Source organism: Vigna unguiculata, chromosome 1 (assembly GCF_037176805.1).
Source record: "Vigna unguiculata cultivar grain cowpea cultivar isolate G323 ecotype 2 chromosome 1, ASM3717680v1, whole genome shotgun sequence".
In the NCBI taxonomy this organism is placed as follows: Eukaryota; Viridiplantae; Streptophyta; class Magnoliopsida; order Fabales; family Fabaceae; genus Vigna; species Vigna unguiculata.
Genome location: NC_140792.1, coordinates 11,126,743 through 11,140,894, shown reverse-complemented (window position 1 = coordinate 11,140,894; position 14,152 = coordinate 11,126,743).

The window sequence follows — 14,152 nt, the reverse complement described above, 5'->3', positions numbered from 1 at the left end:
ATTGGTACTCCCACCTCTTGTTGTTTACCAACTGTCGTGGGAAATGCCATGAAGTGGGCCATAACTCTAGTGACCTTGATATTTAGGTATTAGGAAACCATCCTGGTAAGCGCATGTATTTTACCTTAGATCCATTAGGCGTCAAACCTTTGTTAATGCACAAAGGGAGATATACACTTTTTTTATTATTCCTTGGTTTTTTATTTTTATTTTATTTATTTATTTATTCTCTTTCCTTTTGATTTTTGAATTAGTAATAAAATCATGCATAACATATTATTGCATCCATGTATTTATCATGTCATCATCATATTTATTTAATTTTAGGTCCGAAATTATAAAGTTGTGATTAAGTTTAAAAAGAAATGGCAAATTAACATGGAATTTGGAGTTGGGGGACAGTTAGATTTTGATGCTTTGAAGAAAAAAAATTATCCTTTAGGGTTATAGAAGAGATGAAGAGCATGATATCTAGGGCTAGAAATTAGGATTTTCTTTCTTTTGCATTTGATTTATGAGCTTTTCAGAGGGTGGGTTTGTGTGGACTCTTTTCCATGTCAATTTCTATTACTCACAACTTTATAATTTCTTAATAAAATAAACGATTTGCATTATGTTTTTCCTTCCTTTTCTTTTCTTATCTTTTTTTTTTGTTCAATAAAAATAATAGAGCAAAAATAATAATAAAAAAATACTGCAAGGCCAAGGCACCCTTATAGGACGCGAGCAAATAGTAAAAACATGGAGGATTGGGAAACCGCACAAGAGACAATAAAAGCAGATATCAATCAGCTAAAGGACCAAGTAGGTCAAATCTTGGGGGACTTGAAGTCCTTAAGGGTTTCAGGAGAAGCTTCATCAGTAAAGGGTGAGGAAAGCACTCACGACGCTATTATTTCTTTTCCAACGTACGGATTGCCATCGGGTTACACCACACTTGTTGGAGAATATTCAGAGGCTGAACATGCTTCCTTCTCATTCCCAATCAATACTTCAAGGAATGAAGCAACTACCTTTGCGGAACAACGAGTGACTGTAATACCCAAGCCTTTAAACACAACTGTCGGTGATGACTCTTTGGGCAAGATTACACCACACCCTACTATGCAAGCCATATCCGTTGATGTTGAGGGAACCAAAACTAAATTGGAAATTTTAGAAGAACGACTATGAGCTATTGAGGGAGGTGAAAACTATGGGTTTGGCGATATTGCCAGTTTAAGCCTAGTTCATGATGTCACAATACCTCACAAGTTTAAAGTTCTGGAGTTCGAAAAGTACAAGGGTACCACATGCCCTAGAAGCCATCTAACCATGTATTGTCGAAAGATGGTTGCCTATGCTTATGATGACAAATTGCTAATCCACTTCTTCCAAGACAGTTTGGCTGGGGTAGCATTGAGTTGGTATACACACTTGGAAGCGTCTCACATTCGTTCTTGGATGGATTTGGTAGATGCCTTTTTGAAACAGTACAAGTATAACATGGATATTGCGCCAGATCGGTTGCAATTACAAAACATGGCCAAAAAGGATGTTGAATCCTTTAAGGAGTATGCACAACGATGGAGAGAGCTTGCTTCTCAAGTGGAACCTCCTCTTCATGATAAGGAAATGGTGGCAATGTTTGTGAACATGTTGCAACCACCATTCTGTGAGCACATGGTAGGGAATGTATCCTCAAATTTTTCTGATATCATCATCATAGGTGAAAGGATAAAGATTGGGCTAAAAAATGGAAAAATTACATATAGCCCGCTTGCGGCTACAACTCCTAAAAAGCCCGATTTCAGTCTTTGGAAGAAGATGGGAGTAGAGGTGCACGCAGCATCAACAATACCTAAGTGAGAAAATCAGACTCTTGCTTACCAAGCACAATCTCTACAATAGGGATCATATCAATCACAACACAATAACACTTGGAAAACTGAGGCTAACACAAATCCCAACCAGTCTTTGGGGCAAATCACTAGTCCTAGAAGGAATCAAGAAAAGAATTATATTCATTTCACTCCTATTCCTGTGACTTACACGGAGTTATTGTCGGATCTACTCCGTAATGCTTTGGTAGCTATCTGCTCGATGAAGCCTTTGGAGCCACCATACCCTAAGTATTTTGATGTAAATGCCACATGTGATTATCACGGGGGAGCCATTGGTCACTCTACTGAGAAATGTTTGTCTTACAAACACAAAGTGCAAGCTTTAATCGACTCAGGGTGGTTAAAATTTCAAGAGAATAAACCCAACATTAAGGTCAATCCCCTCTCTGGGCATGATAATGCTTCAATAAATGCTATTGATGTCGAGGGACACCAGTTGATGAAGAATGTGAGCGAAATTAAGAGTTCACGAAGGTTTATTTTTGAGACACTACTAACAGTAGGATTATTGGAAGGTGAATATAACTTAAGGGATGCATGCGGGTTCCATCCAGGTGCTGAACATTCCATCGAGGCGTGCAAAAAGTTCGAAAGTTTTCTACAAAAATTGATCGACAAGAACTTCGTGCAAGTATGTTGTGGGGACAAAGATGACAAGAGGAGGCTGGTAGAAGAAAAGAATGAGCTAGGCCTAGCTTGCATAGAAGGACGAAAACGAAAGAAAGGGAAGATTTTCATCAGTGACATCAAAGAGAGCTTCTGTAGTGTTAGATGGATTAACGCTTGTCAGATATCACCCATCGAGGATGGAAATGGATTGGAAAGCTTAGACTTTGTGCGGTCCTGTCCTCCAGACATATAGTTGAATAATTGAGAGATAACGAATTACCCGTGATGTTTAATTTGAAGAAAATGTAATTCTTTTAGTTTATCCTTTTGCTTTACCCGGAGGGACTTTACGAGATGACTTACTTTTTTTTATGCTTAGGGTGACAATACAAAACATTTATAATTTGTTTTTGATCGTTTTTGTTTTATTTATTCGTTTTATAAACTTAAATAATGCAAATATGATGATGAATATTTTAATGTCGATATCCCTGATTTTTAGCATTCTATTGACAATGTGGAAGATGATAATGAGGATGACTGAGAACCTTCTCCTTTTTGTCAAAAGATGAATGGGGCAGTTGGTGCTGCTAATAAAAATATAAAGAAGATTATGCAAAAGATGGTGGTCATGTACAAGGATTGGCATGAGATGCTTCCTGTTGCATTGCATGGATATCGTACGTCAGTATGTACTTCAACTGGGCAACACCTTTCTATCTAGTATATGGAATGAAAGCAAGTAGTACTCCTCTTTGAGGTGGAAATCTCATCCTTGCGAGTATTAATGGAAACTCAATTAGAAGAAGCAGAGTGGGTTCAAGCCAGATTTGACCCATTTAACCTCATTGTGGAAAAAGGATAACCACGGTATGTCACAAATAGTTAAACAAAAGAAGGATGAAAAAATATTTGACAAAAAGGTGCATCCCAGAGAGTTCCATGAAGGCGATCTAGTTTTGAAAAAAATCTTACCTATACAAAGGGACCATAGGGGCAAATGGACTCCAATTTATGAAGGTTTGTATATGGGTATGTGGTGGCGAAAGCATTCTCCGATGGGGCACTAAATCTCATAAGGATGGATGGGGAGGAGTTATCATTGCCAGTCAACTCCAATGCGGTTAAAAATTCTATGAATGATAGAGGATGCAAAATAAGGATATCGACTTTGTTTTCAAGCTTTTTGTATTTCGCTTTATTTGATAAAAAATATATCATTTGGGTTTTCATAAATGTGTTGTAAAAGTGTCATACTGAGCTGGTAATTAAAAATATTTGGTAAAAATGTATATTTGTGTCAAGAAAACATCACAGGTATATTCGCTAGATGCATACTAGCTCCTAAAGGGTGTCGTGGTGGCCAAAAGAAATACAATGTAAATATAAAAATGAGGAAAGGAAAGGAAGGAAAAGTACGGGTTTTGTGCATCTATGCATTCATGCACTCATCACATCATACCATTTTTTTTATCATCAAAACATATTTTGAAAAGTTCGAAAAGGAAAATAAGGGCCCACAGGGGCAAGTTTTCACTTGGGATCACTCTACTTCTTTTTTAAAAAGGCATTCACATTGTGTTTATCTATGATTAAATTGATATTCAGGTTCTCCTTTAGATGTAGACCCTCTCCTCGGGATTGGTCTAATCTTTTTCAAAAAGAAATTATATTTGTAAAAAGTATATGCTTTTGGATCGGGGCCCTCTACGTGGTAATGGTCGTCGAATCCTTTGGATGTAGACCCTCTCCTCGGGATTGGTCTAATCTTTCTCAAAAAGTTTTAGTTTGCAAAAAGTTTATGTTTTTGGATCAAGGCCCTCTACGTGGTAATGGTCTTCGAATCCTTTAGATGTAGACCCTCTCCTCAGGATTGGTCTAATCTTTCTCAAAAAGTTTTAGTTTGCAAAAAGTTTATGTTTTTGGGATCGGGGCCCTCTACGTGGTAATGGTCGCTAAATCCTATAGATGTAAACCCTCTCTTTGGGATTGGTCTAATCTCTCTAAAAAAGTTTTAGTTTGCAAAAAGTTTATGTTTTTGGATCGAGGCCCTCTGGGTGGTAATAGTCGCCGAATCCTTTAGAGGTAGACCCTCTCCTTGGGATTGGTCTAATCTATTTCAAAAAGAAATCATATTTGCAAAAAGTTTATGTTTTTGGATCGAGGCCCTCTACGTGGTAATGGTCGTCAAATCCTTTAGATGTAGACCCTCTCCTCAGGATTGGTCTAATCTTTTCAAAAAAAAATTATATTGGCAAAAAGTATATGTTTTGGTATCGGGGCCCTCTACGTGGTAATGGTCGCCGAATCCTTTAGATGTAGACCCTCTCCTTGGGATTGGTCTAATCTTTCTCAAAAATTTTTAGTTTATGACTTTCTGGATCAAGACTCTCTACGTGGTAATGGTTATTGAATCCTTTGGAAATGAGGTTGTTGGTTTGTGACCTTTGATTTCATGTTTCGCCTTTGTTTCGTTTGAAACCGGACGAAATTAGTGTCTTCATCTTTACTTATATTTCTTTGAGAATATGAAAATGCAAAATTCTCATATTATCAAGCAAAATCTAAGTAAAGAGGGACAACTGTCAACACCCAATTTCGTCCGGCTAAATAAATAATAGAATAAATAATAATAATTTGTTTTTTTAAAAAAAAGGGTCAAAAATAAAAAATATAAAAATATAAAATATAAAAAAATAAATAAGTTTTCTCTTTGGTTTTTTTTTTCTTTGTCTAAATAATAATAATAACAGGATAATAATAATAATAAATAAATAAATAAATAAAAAGAAAAAATCTTGTTTTAATCTTGTATGTATTTTCTTTTGAGGCTTTGTTTCTATTTTAGCCCAAAATACTATGTACACCCACACCGTTTTTTTCTAGCAACTAATGGCAGCCCAACATTTAATTTTCGCACCCCTACTCTATGCTTTGTCGTTTCTGCTCCAGATTAAGAAGTTAATCTAATAATTAGAAATAGAATATGTTCTAATATTTAGAATTATTTACTCTGATTTTTGTGCTCTGATTTTATGACACCTCCTTTTCCATATGAGGAAAATATTAATATGTTTCTCAAGAATATCTTTTTTGTAATTATAATTAATCTATCCTGATCACGTTTGATTTTGTGCTCTGATTTTATGACACCTCTTTTTCCAGATAGAGAAACTAGTAATATAATTCAAAACAATATCTCTTTTACTAATTAGAATCAATTTTGCTGATCACGTTTGATTTTGTGCTCTTTTTTTTCTATGATTTGATTCCCATATTGTAATAATATTAAGACCAGTTCTTGCTTTTTAAAACTCGTTGTAATTAAGCCAGACCTTTATTACGAGATTACATTAGAATTATAATCTTGTGTATATAAACCCATCAGAAAAGAAGAAAGGAATTTTTTCTCTCTCAAAAGTTTTTGGAGACCTCTCTCACCCTAAGCACGCATTCTCTTTTAACCCTCCCACAAAAAAAACCCACTCACCTTCGATCGCCACGCACACATGCTTCTTAGTGTTCCAACGCAACTATTGTAAGTCTGATCTCCCGTTCAGGTTCGCAAAATTAATTTTTTATTGTGTTATGCAGTATTTCTCGAGATGTGTTTTTGATCTTGGTTGAATTTGATGTTTTCACTATTTATTTTTTATATGAAAAAAACATTATTGTCATGTATTTTTTTGGGTTCATTAGTTATGAATAAATGAAAGATCTCATATTTTAACATTTTATGAATATGTTGTGTCATGTTTTTCATATTAAGTTTTTAAAAGCTTTTATTTTACATTTTACAAAGAATAATATATATATATATATATATATATATATATATATATATATATATTTAATCCTAAACATTATTTTCTAATATTTTATTTATTTATTTATTTGCCTAATATTTTCATAAATTGAATATGTAATAGTAACAATTTTTTTGGGTATCATATCTTATTTCAAAAGTTTTTTTTTCTTTAAAGAAAATAATGATAAATAAATAATTTAAATACCTTTTTAACTTTTAAAATGTATAAGTGCTCGTGTGACCGCTCGCGTCGACTTAGTACTTAATACCTTCGCTTTTCTATAAGATTACTAAAAAAAATATACAAAATTTTCAAATATTAAAAAAGAGTGATATCAACATCTTCAAACAAATTGTTTTCAAAAAGTTTTTTTCATAAAGAACTACGTGACCCTGATTCTCCATTATGAATGGAGATACGTAGGAGCAAGGAGTAATCCTTGTCGGGCCCAAAAAACAAAGAAATCTTTTTTGTTTCCTTTGTTTTTCTTTGTCATCTTTATTTATTTATTTATTATATATTAATTTATTAATTGTATTGTATTTTATTTATATTTTATTTATTTGTTTATTTATATTTTATTTCTTTTTTTAAAATAAATATTTAAAGGAGACCACATCAATTTGTATTTTAATTAAATGTATCATCTTAGGATGGACGTTGTAGGGCGCTAATACCTTCCCTACGCGTAATTAACTCCCGTACCCCCAATCTCTGTTTTCGTACACCTTGCTCTTTTTTATGGTTTTCCATAGTTTCCTATAATAACTATGGTGGCGACTCCATCTTTTTTACAAATTTTATTTTTTGGTTCGTCATCCCGTCGCGATTTCGGTTGTGATATATATTAATGGGTGATTCATTTATTAGTAGATTAAAAACTAATGAGCAATTTGTGCTTGTTAACATGATTAACAATTTAGTGAAGACCTAAAATGTAACACCTATAGAGAGGATTTGATCATAATATAAATAATAACATATGTGAATAATACATTTACATAAAAGAATATTTTCATAACATAAGTACAAAACTAAAGTTGGTCCATAAGAAAAAGCCCTATTATCTACAGTCAAAATCCGTATGTAACTCACAAAATCCGTAGGTAAAACAGGTTTACATACGGACTACCTATGGACAAAAATCCGTAGATAATATAGTCGTAGCTAACGTTACCTACGAATAAATCCATAGATAATTACATACCGATATATCCGTAGGTAATTACATACAGATTAATCTGTAGATAATTACATACAGATTATTCTATAGGTAATTATATACAGATATGTCCGTATGTAATTACCTACTGATAGGATCCGTAGGTAATGTGTTTACTAGTTTTAATAAAAATATTTTTTTTCTACAATACCTACAAAATATTGGGCAACTTGAAAGTCATCATAAATGTTCAAAATAATTATTACAATAATAAATATTGAAAATTTATAATAAGAAAATTAAGAATATCATTAAAGTAAATAATTGTGATTACACTGATTATATCTAAGTTTAACAATGAAAAATTTAAACACTATACAATACAGTAATCTTAATAAAAAAAATCCAACCATAAGCTTAATGTCTAAGAGCAATTATTCTGTGAAAATTTTAAATCATATACAATCCAACCATCATAATAAAAAAAAAATTTAACTAGCAACAATATATCTAAAATCAATTGTCTGGTGAGAGCTATTTCCCAGGATCATGATAGCACATATAAATGATTTAGAATCACTCTTAACTTTGCCAAACTCTTTCTTCTCACCATGTAGAATTCCTAAAAAAAAAAGATTACAAAAGAATAATTATTATCTTAATAAAAGTTGTCCCATTAATATTAATTATATTTTTGTATAATATGCAAAAAAATATAACACCTAGATACTATATAACTTGAATATACCATACATTTCTTTTTTTAGCAATTAAAAGTACATACATATTTTTATATAAAATTAATATATATATATATATATATATATATATATATATATATATATATATATATATATATATATATATATATATATATATGTATGTATAAAAGACATGTATGGTAGGATGGGATCACAGGCACAAGGGAAACAACCACCTATATACACATGGGAAACAGCGTACAAAACGTATGGTGCTTTATGTCCTAAACAAATATATAATTCTTTTAGCAATTAAAAGTATGAGTAATTATAAATATAAAACGATTTTGTTGCAGCCTCAATGAAAAGCAAAGCTCTAATTATTATGTCAATTTCTTATATTGTTGCAGCCCCATTGAAAAGAGTTAAGCCATAGTCTAAATTTCCCTCATGATTATTCAGCAACTTCTAAATCTCAAGGTACAATATAAAATTGTTTCAATGAACATTGGATCTATAATCAACCTCACCATGGTACATAATAACCATCAAACATATTTTAAGCTTTTGATACAGTAAACGCTTCATCTGTTAAAAAAAAATATTTGTAACCTTAACCACGATGAGACTCATTAAATTGTTCTTTAACAATTCTAATTTGTTAGTTGAAGCCCCAAATGCATTAAACTCATATAAATGCACTACATCAGAGAGCAGAAAGGTAGCAACATTAGAAAACATTAGCATCAAATCCAAGACTATAACATTCAATTATTCAGTTAATTGTAAAAGAATTTCGATTTTTTTTGCACATATTTTTGGTCTTAATATGACATACAAGCAACAAGAAGCTTACCATGCCAACAACGAGAACAATTTTTTATCCTGCCAAAATCTGAACATATAAAAGCGTTAACAATGATAGTATCAAAAGGAAGTTTTTAAGAAAGAGGTAAAAAAATAGAGTTACCATTACTTGGATTCAACAGAATTGATTGTAAATTTTAAGCTAAGAAGTCAATAAATTACCTTAGCAAGACACAAATAACCAAAAAAATAGGTTAGGAAGTGAGAGGAGAAGGCAATAGTCATCCTGTGCTAGAACCATTCAGACTCCCACCAACCTGTTTCAACCCAATGTTCACTTATTATCTCTTTTATCATCCAATATGATTTTATATAATCTTTTTATCATAAATCTAAACAAGAGTATAGAAAATAAAGGATATAAGGTTTCAACCCACAAAACAATAGCTGAACTCTGAATTTGTTCCACTAATCACGATATCAGATGTGAGATCCAGGAAATTCATAAAAATTAATAATTAATAGAGTATAAGAAATGAGGGGTTGAGACTACCGTAAGAGAGTTCTTTGATAAATCCTAGACAAGAAACAATGTTAACCTAAGTGGTTTAGAGAACTTGATTATGTTGAGGGGACTTGGGTTCAAGTCTTGAGTATGTCATTAGTAAATTTATTTAATTCTGTTTTATTTTGCAATTATATCGTGAACGTTAAAGCATGATTTAGGTTCATACGAACGTTTGAATTAACAGGAATCATGTGATAGTTTGTTGGTGTTCATGTGTTTGATGGGTAGGAAGGATATGGGTTCGAATCTCGGCTAGAGTGAATATTATCCTTATGTTTATATTGTGTGGCTAGGGAGTTCTGAGAAATTGCAATCTAGAGAGGGAATTAGAGTGGAGGCAAGGAGGGGAGCATGTGCAATCAAATACCCAAAATTAAAGAAAACATATATTTTTGGTAAATTGATTCATGTTTGACAGATAGAGAGAGAAGATGAGTCCAACACATCATGGCATGCGATTTCTATCCAACAACCAAAACAATTCCAAATGAATTCTTCCTTGTTTTATTCGACAACAATTGATATGCTTCTGAATCTATACGATTTCATAAATTCAAATGTTGACTTATTTTTCCTCTCACTCACAAAAGTAATGTTCATTTCTTTTTTTTTCTCTTTCTTTCTTGTCACGTTCCCTCAATCTGGGCAAGGATTTTGTTAAACACAAAAATCAATCATGAATTTCATGTGAAGGACGGGAAAAATACTTTTCTATGCTATAAGAATTTGGAGTTTTGGGGGATTGTTCATTTGATCAAAGTTTGCAGTATTATTATATATATTGAGTATATCAAAGTTAAAACTTCATGACTTCGTATAGGGTTTTGATTGCAATGATTTCTCATGGATTTTAAATTGTATAACCTATTAGTTTCTGGAAATGGTGAAAAGTTGGGGTTGTTGGGTTTAGGAGTGAAAAGAAAAATTTAGTTATATTTTTTAGTGTCAGGTGTGGATAATGAAAATTATATATATATATATATATATATATATATATATATATATATATATATATATTAATTATTGGATGTAAATCTTATGTGGGATAATAGGTAGTGAATATGCTATCATGCGGCAGGTAAACTTTCTATGTATGTGAAAGTGCAAGGCAATGGGTACAATTATATAAATATTATTTTAGTATATTAGTAGTTAGGGTTGCCTAGTTATCAATAATTAATAGGATGTATATATAATTCATAGGCTTTTAGTATACTGAGTGTTGTTAATTCACGTCAATTAAGTTGACTTAATTTTGAAACAATGTATAAAGTATATAAAAGTTAAAGTTTATCTTTAATTTATACGTATGGCTTGTTTTGGATTTGTAATAAAAGTGCAGATTTTTATTTCGTGATGCTTGATAGTTTAATTACGTGTAGAGGGCAAAGAAAAATTCGGGTTCAGTAGTTTTATAAATCAGGACAGTGCATAAGAAATATGTCCTTATAGTTTTTTTATTACTGTTTATTTGGAGGGAGGTATAAGATTTTAATAATTATAAAAGTAACCAAGGTATATAATGTATATGCAGTGGTGGAAACTTAAAGTATTTAAATACTATTATGTGGACTACATCGGGTTAGATGCAGTGAGTATTAAAATGTGTAATTCCTAAAAGTTAAAGATTATGCCTTATTAGGCGATGATTGCAACTTTATTTAAACTATCAAGTATGATTAACTATTGAATAAACTCAAGTGTTAGCATAGTCTCAATTGTGAATGTATACCTCTATGTATGAATAATTGATTTATGAGATAAGTGCTATGATTTTTGGAAGTGCCTAGCGCTTGACGACGAGAGGTTTTTGCCAAGTGATCTACAACGTAATTTTGGATGGCGATGCCTAGGCAACGCCAGGAAATAGCGTGTGAACAATATATTATTTTGTAGCGTTTTACATCGATGGTCTTGAGGGTTTGGTCAGGGACATGCTGGATTAGTTATGAGCGGGGAGGTTCGTAACGGAGATTTGAGATGCATGATTGATGCGGGCGGGGAGGTCCGTATCTGTTGTACTCTTGTGTGGGGATACGAGCGGGGAGGTTCGTATGTTCCGTGCTCACACTTGAGGCTACTATGAGCGGGGAGGTTCATAGTAGGTGTTCACGCATGTTGGACTACGAGCGGGCAGGTTCGTAGAGTTGGACTACGGGCGGGGAGGTCCGTAGAGTTGGACCACGAGCGGGTAGGTTCATGGGAGCATGATAATCCCTAGGACCAAGGTTGTGAATGGATCTTTCTCATATAGGTTATGAGATTGGGGTATAATGTTATAAAAAGGTCAATAAACTAAAATTGACTAAGTTAGATTGGGTGAGGGTCAATTCTTATTATCTTATTATTTGTATAATTTTTCTTTCTCAACTCACCCTTGCTTGTTTGTGTGTTTGTGTTTGGCGATGATCACGTGACTTGTTACGTGGGAGCAGACGTGAATTCAGGTGATCATGCTGATGCTTAGCAACAGAGCGGGGCTACCAATGGGGGATTTTCTTTATGCTATGCTTTCCTACCTTTTGTAATAGACATTATGATGTTTTATCCATTATAAACTTGTAATAAAGATGAGACATTACGAATGGATTATAGCGAGACAAGTTTGAAATTTCCCGCGCTTGGGAATTTATCGAAATGTCTGATTTTCTTAAAGTATATTTTGTGAAAAATCAGTTTTATCTAGTAATATTCATCTGGGGTGTTACATCAGACATCCCTTGAAATATTTTAAACAAATTTATTGAGTTATTTCCCATTAGAACAATTTCTACATGACTTCAAATATTTGATCATTTAACACGAATCGATTAGACACGCACACATAAATATACACATACATAACGTATATAACATATATATTACAAACTCACTTAATGGGGCATAATGTCCTCCTCGTTCCACTTCCAAATCTCACTAGAAGCATCATTATTCAATTCAAGTTCAACAACTTGTATCATCTCTGAATCTTCCATAGATAAAGTGACATCTTCTACAATGGATGGAGACCTAAATCTTTAATCCTGATTCACGTATACAAGTAAAATCTAAGTGAGTTACAAATAGAATGATCTAATTATAAAGCAACCGCAACCCTCTTTAATCCGAATCTAATTACAAATAGATAAATCTAATCACGTATACCCGCAACCCCAATCGAGTTTAGGATTCGAATGGGTTATTTACCCTAACCTTCTCGCAACCCAATCGAGTTTAGGATTTAGATGGGTTGTTTAACCTAACCTTGTGACACTTTGCTGCAGGGGAGAAGACACAATGGTAGTCGTGGGATGAGGGCTCTGTGACACAGCGCAAGGGTGCGACTCCAAAAGTCGAGCAACCTGCAACGAGCTCGAGTGGAGATGGTTCCTCGGGAGGGCCAATGCAGAAAAGGCGTGAGCCATGAAGGCTAGGGTTTTGATGTTGTGTGGTTGAATGACAAGTGAATGCGAGTGAGTGCGAGAAGAATGGAGATTTGGTGGTTTTAATTTCAGCTTCGAGTAGGTTTCGAGAGGGTTTATCTTTGTGAGTGATTTTCGAGCGAGCTTCGAGTGTATTTCGAGAAGATCTTCTATGTGAGTAATTTTTGAGTTAGTGAGGTTCTTTGTAAGGGTTTCTTCTCATTGAGTGATTTTCGAGTAAGCTTTTCAACTAGGGTTTTTTTTAGAGTGAGGAGCGCCAATAAGAAATATTTGGAGGAAGTGAGCGGGAGAATAAATCTTGATTTTTATTTTTAAGGTTAAATTATTTTTAAATCTGTATGTAATATCGGTAGGTAAACATTTTTTAATTTACATTCAAATCTTTTATTATTATTATTTATGGATCTTATTTGTCGCAAATATTCTCATTCTAACGTGATAAATATACATATGGATTTCACATACAAAAAATCGGTAGGTAATACATTTTTACATTATCTACGAAAAAATCCGTATGTAACTCAATTTTACACATCTGTAGATAAAATCCGTATGTAATACCTACGTTACCTACGTATTTAAATCCATATGTAAATATTTGTAATACTATACATATGGATTTACTATGTTGAAAAACAATACAAAGACCTACACTTAAAACTTTATTACAGTAAAAGTTATCTCCAAAGTAAAGGTAACTTTGACTAATTCTCAGATATTAAAAGAACAATGAAGGTGGTAGAAATATTTTATAAGAAATATTCAAAAGAGAACATATCTCTTTTAGAAAATGATTACAGAGATTAGGGTTTCATTACTTATAGCCCTATTTTTCTCCTATCTCACATTTCTCACCAAAAAAGGGAAAATGATAGAAATAGGAGAACCATTCACCTTAGGAGAAAATTCACAGGGACAACTTGAAGAGAATGAGGAAAATAAGTGATGGAGACACTACAAGAAAAACGCTTATTACTGACGGTCAGAATCCGTCGGTAATAGCTCTAATCCGACGATAATGATGTTTTACCGACAAACTTTCGACGACAAAAATTACCGTGAAATTTAAAAATTCGCAGGAAATTTCTTGCAAATTTTTTTATGAAAAATATTCACAACAATTTTTCCTACAAGAAAATCAATCTAGAAAATCACAGGTACTTTTTCTTGCAAATTTACATTTCGCATGTA